General features: G+C 34.7%; 2 long non-coding RNA genes across 4 annotated transcripts; both read right to left on the bottom strand.

Moving 5' to 3' along the window:
• Positions 1–746: 746 nt before the first annotated feature.
• Positions 747–7296, bottom strand: LOC135839002 (uncharacterized). Of its 3 annotated transcripts, none has more exons than XR_010557514.1 (4): positions 6985–7296; positions 6566–6805; positions 1570–6412; positions 747–1025 (listed from the first exon to the last, which is right to left on the bottom strand). It is a non-coding gene; the product is annotated as an uncharacterized LOC135839002 (long non-coding RNA). The 3 variants fall into 3 exon arrangements; XR_010557515.1 differs by having other exon boundaries at positions 1570–6382; XR_010557516.1 differs by lacking the exon at positions 1570–6412 and having other exon boundaries at positions 6985–7179.
• A 389-nt stretch (positions 7297–7685) lies between these two features.
• On the bottom strand, positions 7686–8920 carry LOC135839003 (uncharacterized). The gene is made up of 2 exons (XR_010557517.1): positions 8327–8920; positions 7686–7937 (listed from the first exon to the last, which is right to left on the bottom strand). It is a non-coding gene; the product is annotated as an uncharacterized LOC135839003 (long non-coding RNA).
• Between the last annotated feature and the right edge of the window lie 785 nt (positions 8921–9705).

Genomic DNA, 9705 nt, shown 5'->3' with positions numbered 1-9705 from the left:
TTTCAATGTCATGTGGAGAATCAAAATACATGTTTTTGAATCTCCCTTTTGGATGAGTCACGGATGAGACTTGCTCCAAATCCCGAAAATTGCGACCCAATTTGGGCTCAAAATTCTTTAGAAGTGTTTGAAAAAATATATTGATGGAGACTCTCGATTTTCTGCCGAAATTTTGATAAATTTTGACACGTCGCTTGAAACTTTTTTTTAAATTCTGAAAATCATAACCCAATTTTGGACTTGTATCTCCTCAGAAATAATCAAATACGATTTACGTCGAAATATTAGGTACCTAAGTAATCAAATTTCTCAAAAAATTACCATCTCATTCTAATAAGTCACGTTAGTCACATGGCACTTTTCAAACATTCCAAAAATCACAACCCAAATTTCGGGCTAAAATTCTTTTAAAGTTGAATTTTTCGCCAAATTCTAACTTATTTTGATAGGTAGCTGGTAGGTAAATTAATAATTGCAATGTTACTTTTAAATAATTTTGAATTGAGAGGGCTGTTTGATGGAATTTTGTCAAAAAACTATAGAAAAGGCTTTCGGACAAGGAGAGTAAAAATTGAAATCAGTTGTAAAGTAGAGTTTTAAAATCAAGCAAACGTTTCGGCTAAAAACCGAAATGGGTCCTTGATGGGGAGGGAAGGCAAAAATTCAACTTAGGTATGTAGGTAGTTTGATAGCTGCGTTATTAGGTATCGTAGGTATGAGAATATGAAAATAAGAAACATTCAAGATCGAGTTTTTAGTATAGGTAAATTTATTAGTCTACAAAAAGCCTAAATTAAGACGTCACAGCACCTAATTTAAATTGAACCTTGTGCTCGTATTCACGAGTACTTATTAATCCCGCAAATACATTCATAATATGGATCTACGCTTTTGTCCACTACCTTCCTACATGCTCTGATTTTTCCACATTCGTTGGCCGCACAACCTGTATGGCACGTAACTATGCAACTATCATAAGTAAAGAAGGTTTTGCCATCAGCGTCGCATATTCTGCCAGATTCGATCTGCAACAAAAACGGTGTTATTGAGTCATTTTATGAATCCATTAATAAGAGGAGTAGGTATTACCTACATAGATATACAGGGTGCCCAGAAATATCGAGCACCCCTAAAGAAGTTTTCTACTAAAATACTTCGGTTGGTCACAGTGAATGATAATAATGATAGCACATGATTGGTTGTTGGACTGGAGAGATAACATTCCACCAATCATATGCATCTATTTCACGTTGCCAACCTATTTTTTTAATGAAAAACTTTCTTAGGGGTGCTCGATATTTCTGGGCACCCTGTATTAATCTTAACATTTTTTTAGTTTGGTGAAATTTTTACCTGGATATACCTAGAATCAGATATTTGGAGGAGGAACTAATACCTACCTAATTAATTCGTGATTTCAAGAAAATTTTGAAATGCTTTCTCAAGATTGGACTTTTCTAAGCGGAAATTCGTAATCTTTTGTTAAACCAAAAAGTGCACATGAATTTTGAATTGAATTTAGACAAAAAGTGTCTATAAAATGAAACTGATACAACAAAGCTCACTTACCTCTGGAACTACAGCAACATAAACAATCAATAAACTGATCACAAAAATCGTATTTTTACTCATATCGAGTTCACTTTTTTACCATTATTTGGAGAAAACGAGGCACGTAGGTACGTATTCTTACTACATTTTCTCGAATTTAATTCAACAGGAAAAAAAATGCAGCAAAAAACTATACGTATGTAATACACGTAGGTGGGTTATAAATATAATAAAATTTTAGTTCCCTACATATTTCGAATCTCGATTAAAAAGCATTAAAATTAACAACAATCGTTGAAAATTGTTGATTAATACATGTTAGGCAATAAATGATAACACTAATCACTAATTACTACGACGATAGGTCTATTGACCTGATTTATGTAGGCACCTAACACATGTAACATCAACATTCATTTTTCGTCTTATTTGTATCATTTGTTTCGACTTCGTTTTCATTTTCAAATTTTCAATTATCTACTGTAGGTATTCGCCTATTCGGTCAGTGTCTGATGATGGAAGTTTTTCAGAAACTGATCACGACTCAATGAAAAAATAAATCGTAGTTTTCTTGTGGAAAGCGAGTTTATTGATTTTGACAATTTCTGGAATTCCTTCACTTCTTAAGCAATTTTTTCTCCCTCAAAAACCTTGGAAAATTTGATAGCTGTGGATGCGGAAATTTTTCAATTTGAAAAGTAAACTAAAACCAGTTTTGAATCATGATGTGAGATTTTGAGATACTGAAATTTGGATTTCAAACCACAGTTTTCCAGGATTTCCTCACAAGAAAAACCTAAACCGCAAAATTCAAGAACGAAATTAGGTACCTATGGTAAAGAAATCACATTTTCTCAACATCAATAATTTCTCAAGTTCAAGTTCAAACCACACAGACACAGCATTCAAAAAGAAAAAAAACACAACTTTTGATGATTTGTAATACCTACCTACCTATTTATTTACACATTGAAGTGGTCAAATAATTGTGTTTCAATTCGTTTGTATTACAACTACAGTGTATTTCACCAGAAGCATGAGCAAATTGTAACTTGTTGTATCTAGACAGCTCTAGGAGTTCGTGCAAACGTCCAAAATTACCCTTGTCAACATTTCTATCGAAAATTTATAAATTACCGCGGTAACTTATGGTAATTTATGTCATGGTAACGTACTGGTAAGTTCTCAGGTAAGTTACCACAGTTTTCTCTAAACAAAGAGTGATCCCGTCCACATTTGCCCATGTCCAGGGGTCCATAATTGTACCTTCTCCTCATTTTAGGGGTCTTAACAGTAAGGTCTGACAATATTTTATAGGTTGATTAATTGAGGAGGTGGATAGCAGAACGCAATAACTCCATTTTTGTTTTTTTTGGGGAAATTAGGAAAAATGGCCAGGAGGGGAGGGGTGGGGGGTCGAGTTTCAAAATTGGTGTCAAATGAAAGGGGAGGGTGCCATAAATGAAATTTCCACTCAATTTCAAAATTTTGGTCACCTGGGTAAGCACAGAGAGGAAAAGGAAAAAAAGTTATTGCGTTTTGAACGCAAATTTTTTTTTTGGGTGTTTTTCTGCAAAAAAAACGTATTTTTTATTTGAAGAAATTGAAAAATTATTGAAAAAAAGTATGTTTAATCGAAAATTTTCAATACAAAACTGAAATGCGAAATTCAAACAATTCCTGTCTGTGATATAGCATTCAGAGAGTGGGAACGAAAGCACAATTTTTTTTAGTAACTCCTACCCAATGAGTTTCAGTATCTACCCGATGAAAAAAAACAGTGTTACCACATCTGCGCAACTGAAATGTATAAAAAGTAGTGGAGTTATTGCGGTTTGCAAACAAAATCTCATTTTTTAATGCATTTAGCTCTAAAATCAGACTTGTTTTCCTCGATTGCGCTATGATATTCAACTGATGGACAAAATCTGACACCGGGAATGGATTCCCCGTTGAATTTTACATAAGGATAGATATCTAACTCAATTTTCGTAATTTTGGAGTTATTGCGTTCTGCTATCCACCTCCTCAATTATAAGTAGGTAGTTGATTAAAGCGCTTTGAAAGGACATAAAAGGTTCCTAAAGACTACATACAAGGTTTTCATCATCATACCTTACCCTTATAACAATTGTCGACGTCGACATTTACATCGACTATGTTTTTTTCCAACATGATGATGGAAAAGTGACCAATGAGTTATTCAATAGGAATCTTCTGTCCGTAAAGAAGCCAGGTTAATGAAAATTTTCGAAATTTTCTCATTATTTCTGATACCTTGACATGCGATGTCAACATGTTGATGTGAAATTCGATGCTCAAAATTTACATCCACAACTATGTCGACCAATTTTTCAGAATTAAAATGTCTGTTTCAGTGTTTAAAAGCTCAGTAAACATTAGAAAAGATGATCTTTGTTTGAAGGGAGAAAAATTTTTTAATGGCATTGATAAAATCATTCACTTTTCCATAGTTTGGAGTTGTCGATGTTATGTCGATGTGAAAGTCGATCATCCACAAACACATCGACACTAACATCGACCAAATTTTCAAAGATTTCTCAAATTTGAAAAATTGAGTTGATATTATTGTGGATGTATTTGTTGATGTCAAATTTCACATCAACATCAACATCGACATGTCGTCGACATGAAAATGTATTAGTTTAGTACTCTTAGATAACCTATTGCGCCTTTCAGTATGAAGAGTATAATGTTCAACTGTACTGAATATGGACTTTCTGTCTGTACTTCTCGTGGGTGGGGGCCCCGCGTGGATTCTGCTTTCGCTTTCAGCATGAGCAATGGCCACCTAACCTAAGTGTGTAAGAGAAAATGATTTTTGGAAAAAATTTCAATTTTGAAACTAATAAAATTTAACAATTTTGCGTAGCTGGAGGTCGACGTAAATTTCAATGCCAATGTCGATCCATCCACATCCGTCACATTTGGACTCCACATGTCGATGTAAATTTTGGCCCCGTGTCGAGCCAATTGTGGACATAAATGCCGATCAACATTGGTCGACAATCAGGGGTGCTAACTGTAACCGCAAAAAACCGAAAACCGTAACCGAAACCCAAACAAGAACCTAATTTTAGCCATTTTCAAACCCTAACTGAAAACAAAAACCGAAATTTCATAGTTTTTTTAAAAACTGTAAAAAACCATAACAATAAAAATGAAGCAGAGTGAGTGAAACCGAAAGCTAAACCGATATAATTTATTTCGGTTTTTTTCGGTTTTCGGTTTGGGTTTTTTCAGGTTTTTCTATTTTTTTGGGGGGATTTTTTCACTTTTTTGACTTTTGTTTACAAATTTATGTATTAAAAAAATTATACAAATTATTGTTCTTGAAAAATATATACTTTTTTAGAATTAATATGAAATTAATATACTTTGTTTCCTGAGATTGAGAAATTTTGAATTGAAGATGTTTGAAAAAAAAAATTATGTAAAACCGAAAAAAACCGAAAACCAAAATTGAAACCAAAATTTTTATAAATGAGATCAAAACCGAAACCGAAACCCGAAATTTTGAATTTCAAAACCAAAACCAAACCTAAAACTGAAAAATTCCAAGGAAAAATTGGAGTGAAACCGTAATTGAAATTAAAATAATTAAGGTTAGCACCCCTGTCGACAATTACATCAACAATTGGCTTGACACAGAGCCGAAATTCACATTGACATGTGGCATCCAAAAGTGACGGATGTGGATGGGTCGACATTCACATCGAAATTAGCATGGTCATTGTTGTACGGGTACATACGACTTATGTGGTTTTTAACAAGGACTTGTCATCGTCTTAATACACAAAGTGGCTAACTCCAATTTTTGACCAAAATGAGTTATGAGTGCCATCTGATTTTTCTTCACTTAATTCATAAGTTGAAACCTTCAAAACACACCTATATGCAGGCCCATCTTATTTGTGGTTAAAGTCAGGAAAATCATCTGACTCTACTAAATGATAACACACTGAGTATTTAGTTATGTGAAACTGTTTCATTTTTACGCTACATGAAAATGAGTTATGAACACCATCTGAAAGGTGAACACTTCGTATGTAACTTCCGACATTGAAAATTACCTCAGGTGAATTCATTGGTGTAGTATCAGTGTTTGAAGTTGGGAAAAATATCCAACTCCACTCGAAGTGGCTTAAAATGTGTCAAGTGAAAAAAAAATTTTAGTAGCCTTTTACTTAAATAACCTCAACTATGTAACACCCATCAATACTTAGTTGATAACGCTGTTTTTTGCATTTCCTGAACAATTTACAAAAATGGAGTTAGCCATAGCCACTTTGCGTATCAAGATGACATTATGAGGTTTTCAAATTTATAATTGATGAAATTTTTGTACTAATGTGGTTTTTCTATACTATAAACCTAGTAAGTATGTCGGACTTTATTATGTATAAATCCAGGACTTGAGTGGTATTTGAACCAGGCCATCGATAGCTTGTGCTTTGTTTTAAAATTTTCAAAAATTACAAAAAATATCTATAATTTTCTTTTTGATAGGTGGATTTCCTATAAAGAGCCACAGCGTAACTCCCCCTCCACTGGAGGATCCACGATTTTGAAAAACAACAATACAGACTGAGTCAATTTTGAATTTGATGAGGAGAGTGAGTTTTGACAAAGCGTATGGGGCTCGCTATTCCACGTAGTTTCGGATTCTTGCACCCAGGCTAGTCACATTTTGCGGATTGATGTCAAAATTATTCTGGTGCAAGTTGCATCGGTGATTTTGTCGTTGCTGCTGTTGTTGAGAAAACTCATGGACAATGACTCAGTCTGGAGACTGAAGCGCAAACACATCCTAGATTGAAAATTTATGCATAAGGGACCACTGGACCCCTCATGCACAAAATATTGTAAATAATGTTAAAATAATTAATTGTGGCTAAAAGCGGCCGTTGTAATTTTAAGAGATACTAAAAAAAAAAAATAAGTCAATTAGGTACCTATAGTTAGGTAACAATGAATTTATTGTTATACATACCTATAGCTTAAATTAACTTATCACAATACTTGAAATTGAATCTTGTTGGGCACATAATCAATAATTCTCACAAACGCATGTAAACCATTTCTTGTTTTCCTCTGATGGTATACATTTTACGTATCCGCCGCATCTCTTGTCCAAATTACAGTCTACATAGCATTGCCACGAGCACTTATCTTTACTGGGGTGTTGCTTACCATTAAAAGCACACGTTCTATCTACAGATTTAGATTTAGCCTGAAACAAAGATGCTTCCGATTATGATGAAACTGTATTGATATTGATCTTGATCATTATAGCGATCAGAACGATATTAGAACTTAAACCTACAAGTAGAATTAAGCGTTATGTTATTGTTAATACCTAACTTGAAAACTTTCCTACGAACCACTAAGGTATGAAAAAACTTCACTTACTTCTGTAATCATTGCAATGTAGACGATGCATAAACTGATGATGAAAATTGTAATTTTACACATGTCTGGAGTTCTTCCACAAATAGGCCAAGCAGACGATGTTATGTTTGCAAATGTAAAGTTTCACGTTATAGGTCCTTACTCGGATACTTTTATATTTTCAATTCGATAGGAAAATTTATTTTCCAGTTTTATTATTTGTGTAGAGCAGGTAATAAAATCGAATACCATTTTTTAATTGCGATCATCGATGATCAATTCAATTGAATATTTTGTAATTTTGATTTAATTACCTACCTATGACTTACGCATTAGTCACTTTTATGAATATTTCACTTGGTGTTTTATCTCGAATCCGTTACGCTATTTCGACGATTATTTTCATCGATTTAATATGGAATGACGAACGAGAGTGGTTGGTTATGACAGATGCTTCTGCATATTTCTTGAAAGTTGTTTATTACCATTTCAGTTTGTTGAAATGACGAGTATAAACAAAGAAATGCAATTAATGATGGGTGAAAAAAATTTCATATGATTTTCATAGTACCTATTTTAATACAGAAACGTTGTCTTCAAATGCTGCTATGTCCTCAAAAGTGATTCAGGTTATTCTATGTTCCAGTCGACTTACTTTACTATACAGATTTGCTGAATATTAATATTGGTTAGGCAATACAATAAATATAAAAGTCATCGAGTCAAGAATGAATTTTTATTAAATCACAATAAGCCTGAATCAAATCATCACAATACTTCCTTCATTTTGAATAAAGTTCCCTGGTCACGCAAATACAAATAAACGCATCCCTGTTCTCGATCACTCTGTACTCACATCTCACGTATCCGATGCATCCTTCGGCATTACATTCTCGACTGCAACTAATCAAGCAATTGTCACGATTGTAGTACACTTGACCAAAAATATGACATCTCAACCTCCTAGATTCGATCTGCAAAAAAACGGTAGGTATATTAAAGACTTGCATACGATGTTCCTTTCTTAGCCTATAGTCCAATAGGAAAAAAGTGCTTCAAAAATCAAATTTTTGCAGAAAAATATAATTATAATACATAAATTTTGAAAATTCCGAAAATCATGTCCCAATTTTGGGTTAAGAATTCTAAAATATGACCAAAAAACATTTTCGTCGAGATATTTGAATTTTTTGTGAGATTTATTTAATCCATTCTGTAGGTAGATTAGGTATGTACGAGGTCACTTTTGGATTATTTTTCATTTTCGCTCAAAATGGGATAATAAATAATAAAGGTTTTTGTGCCCCTGGCCAGAAGTCGCCTGCTCAAACATTTTTTTTGATAATAGAAAAAGCTCACTTACTACTGGAACTATTGCAACGTAGACAAGTAATACACTTATTGCAAAAACCGTATTTTTACGCATGTTTTATTCACTAGGTATTTACCACTGTTGGAAAAAAAACGTAGGTGGGTAACAAACTAGGTAGGTATTAAATTGAAGGGTATAACAAAATATTACATATTATAGGTACCTACCTTGGATCAAACATCATTGAAAATTGGTAGTTTTATTGCCTATTTTATAGGTAGGTAACACTCATTCTTGCAATAGGTCTATTTATCCAATTTAGGCCTGCCTTATTCACCTCATGTCACATTCACCTTATACGAAACATCAACCTATGGTCATTGACCTGTCAGTATGGCTTCCCAAGATCGTCTGTCTCTCTGTCTAACCTCTTCTGGTTTTTGTTTTTACCAATCAGTATATGGCTTCCCAAAGTCAGATATGTCTGCCTGCCTGCCTGTCTGGCTTCTCAAGGTCACTTATCAACCTGTCTAGCCTTTCATACGGTCATCTGACTTCGTGTCTGGTCTATTAAGGTCATTGACTCCTCTGTCTGGCTTTCAGAAAATTGTCTGTCTGTCTGTCTGTTCGTGTTTGCATGTCTTCATTTCTGGCCTGTAAAGGTCATTTACCGTTTTGTGTGGTTTCTTAAGGCTATAGTGAGCTACCTGTCTAGCCTCTCAAAAGTCTCTGGCCTCTTAACGTTATTGGCCCGTCTGTCTGGCTTTTTATAAGGTCACTGACCCTCCTGTCTAGCCTCCCATTGTCATCTGTGCCTGTCTAACCTTTACAGGTCCTTGAACCATCTGTCCGCACCTTACTAGACAGAAAAGAAAAGGAACTCAATGAAAAACTCCGGAAGGGAAGCTGGGGGGAGTTGGTGACAACTTCCAACGGCGTCTTTACGCTGGAGGAAATAGAAGAGGATCTGCTTATCTGCTTTCCGAAATACACACTGGCACATTGTATCAGCACCGACTTCCAGATGACTCAGGGTGTGACAAAGCAAATTTCTAGGAAATTTGGTGATAGGGACAACCTGAGAAAGCGGGGGGCTTTGGTATGGGAGGTAGTGGAAACCAGAAAGGAAGGTAAGCTCGATGGCTGTAAAACAACAAATTTCGTGCTATACATGGTAACGAAAGAGAAGTACAACGATAAACCTACGAAGAGGGACTTCCTTATAACGTTGAAAAACCTCGTCAAAAAATGCTCTGAACTGCAAATCGAGATGCTGGCTATACCCAGGTTGGGTTGCGGACTGGACAAAATGGACTGGAGACGTCTTGTAAGACACCCTCTAATCAAGTTCTTCAAGAAATCTCCGATTGCAGTCAGAGTCTGCAGCCAATTGAGAAGATAGTGTAGCCAGTACCAGATAGTTACCCGAA

This window comes from Planococcus citri, chromosome 3 (assembly GCF_950023065.1).
Source record: "Planococcus citri chromosome 3, ihPlaCitr1.1, whole genome shotgun sequence".
In the NCBI taxonomy this organism is placed as follows: Eukaryota; Metazoa; Arthropoda; class Insecta; order Hemiptera; family Pseudococcidae; genus Planococcus; species Planococcus citri.
The sequence above is the reverse complement of the archived record's forward strand: the minus strand, read 5'-3'. Positions and strand labels throughout refer to the sequence as shown.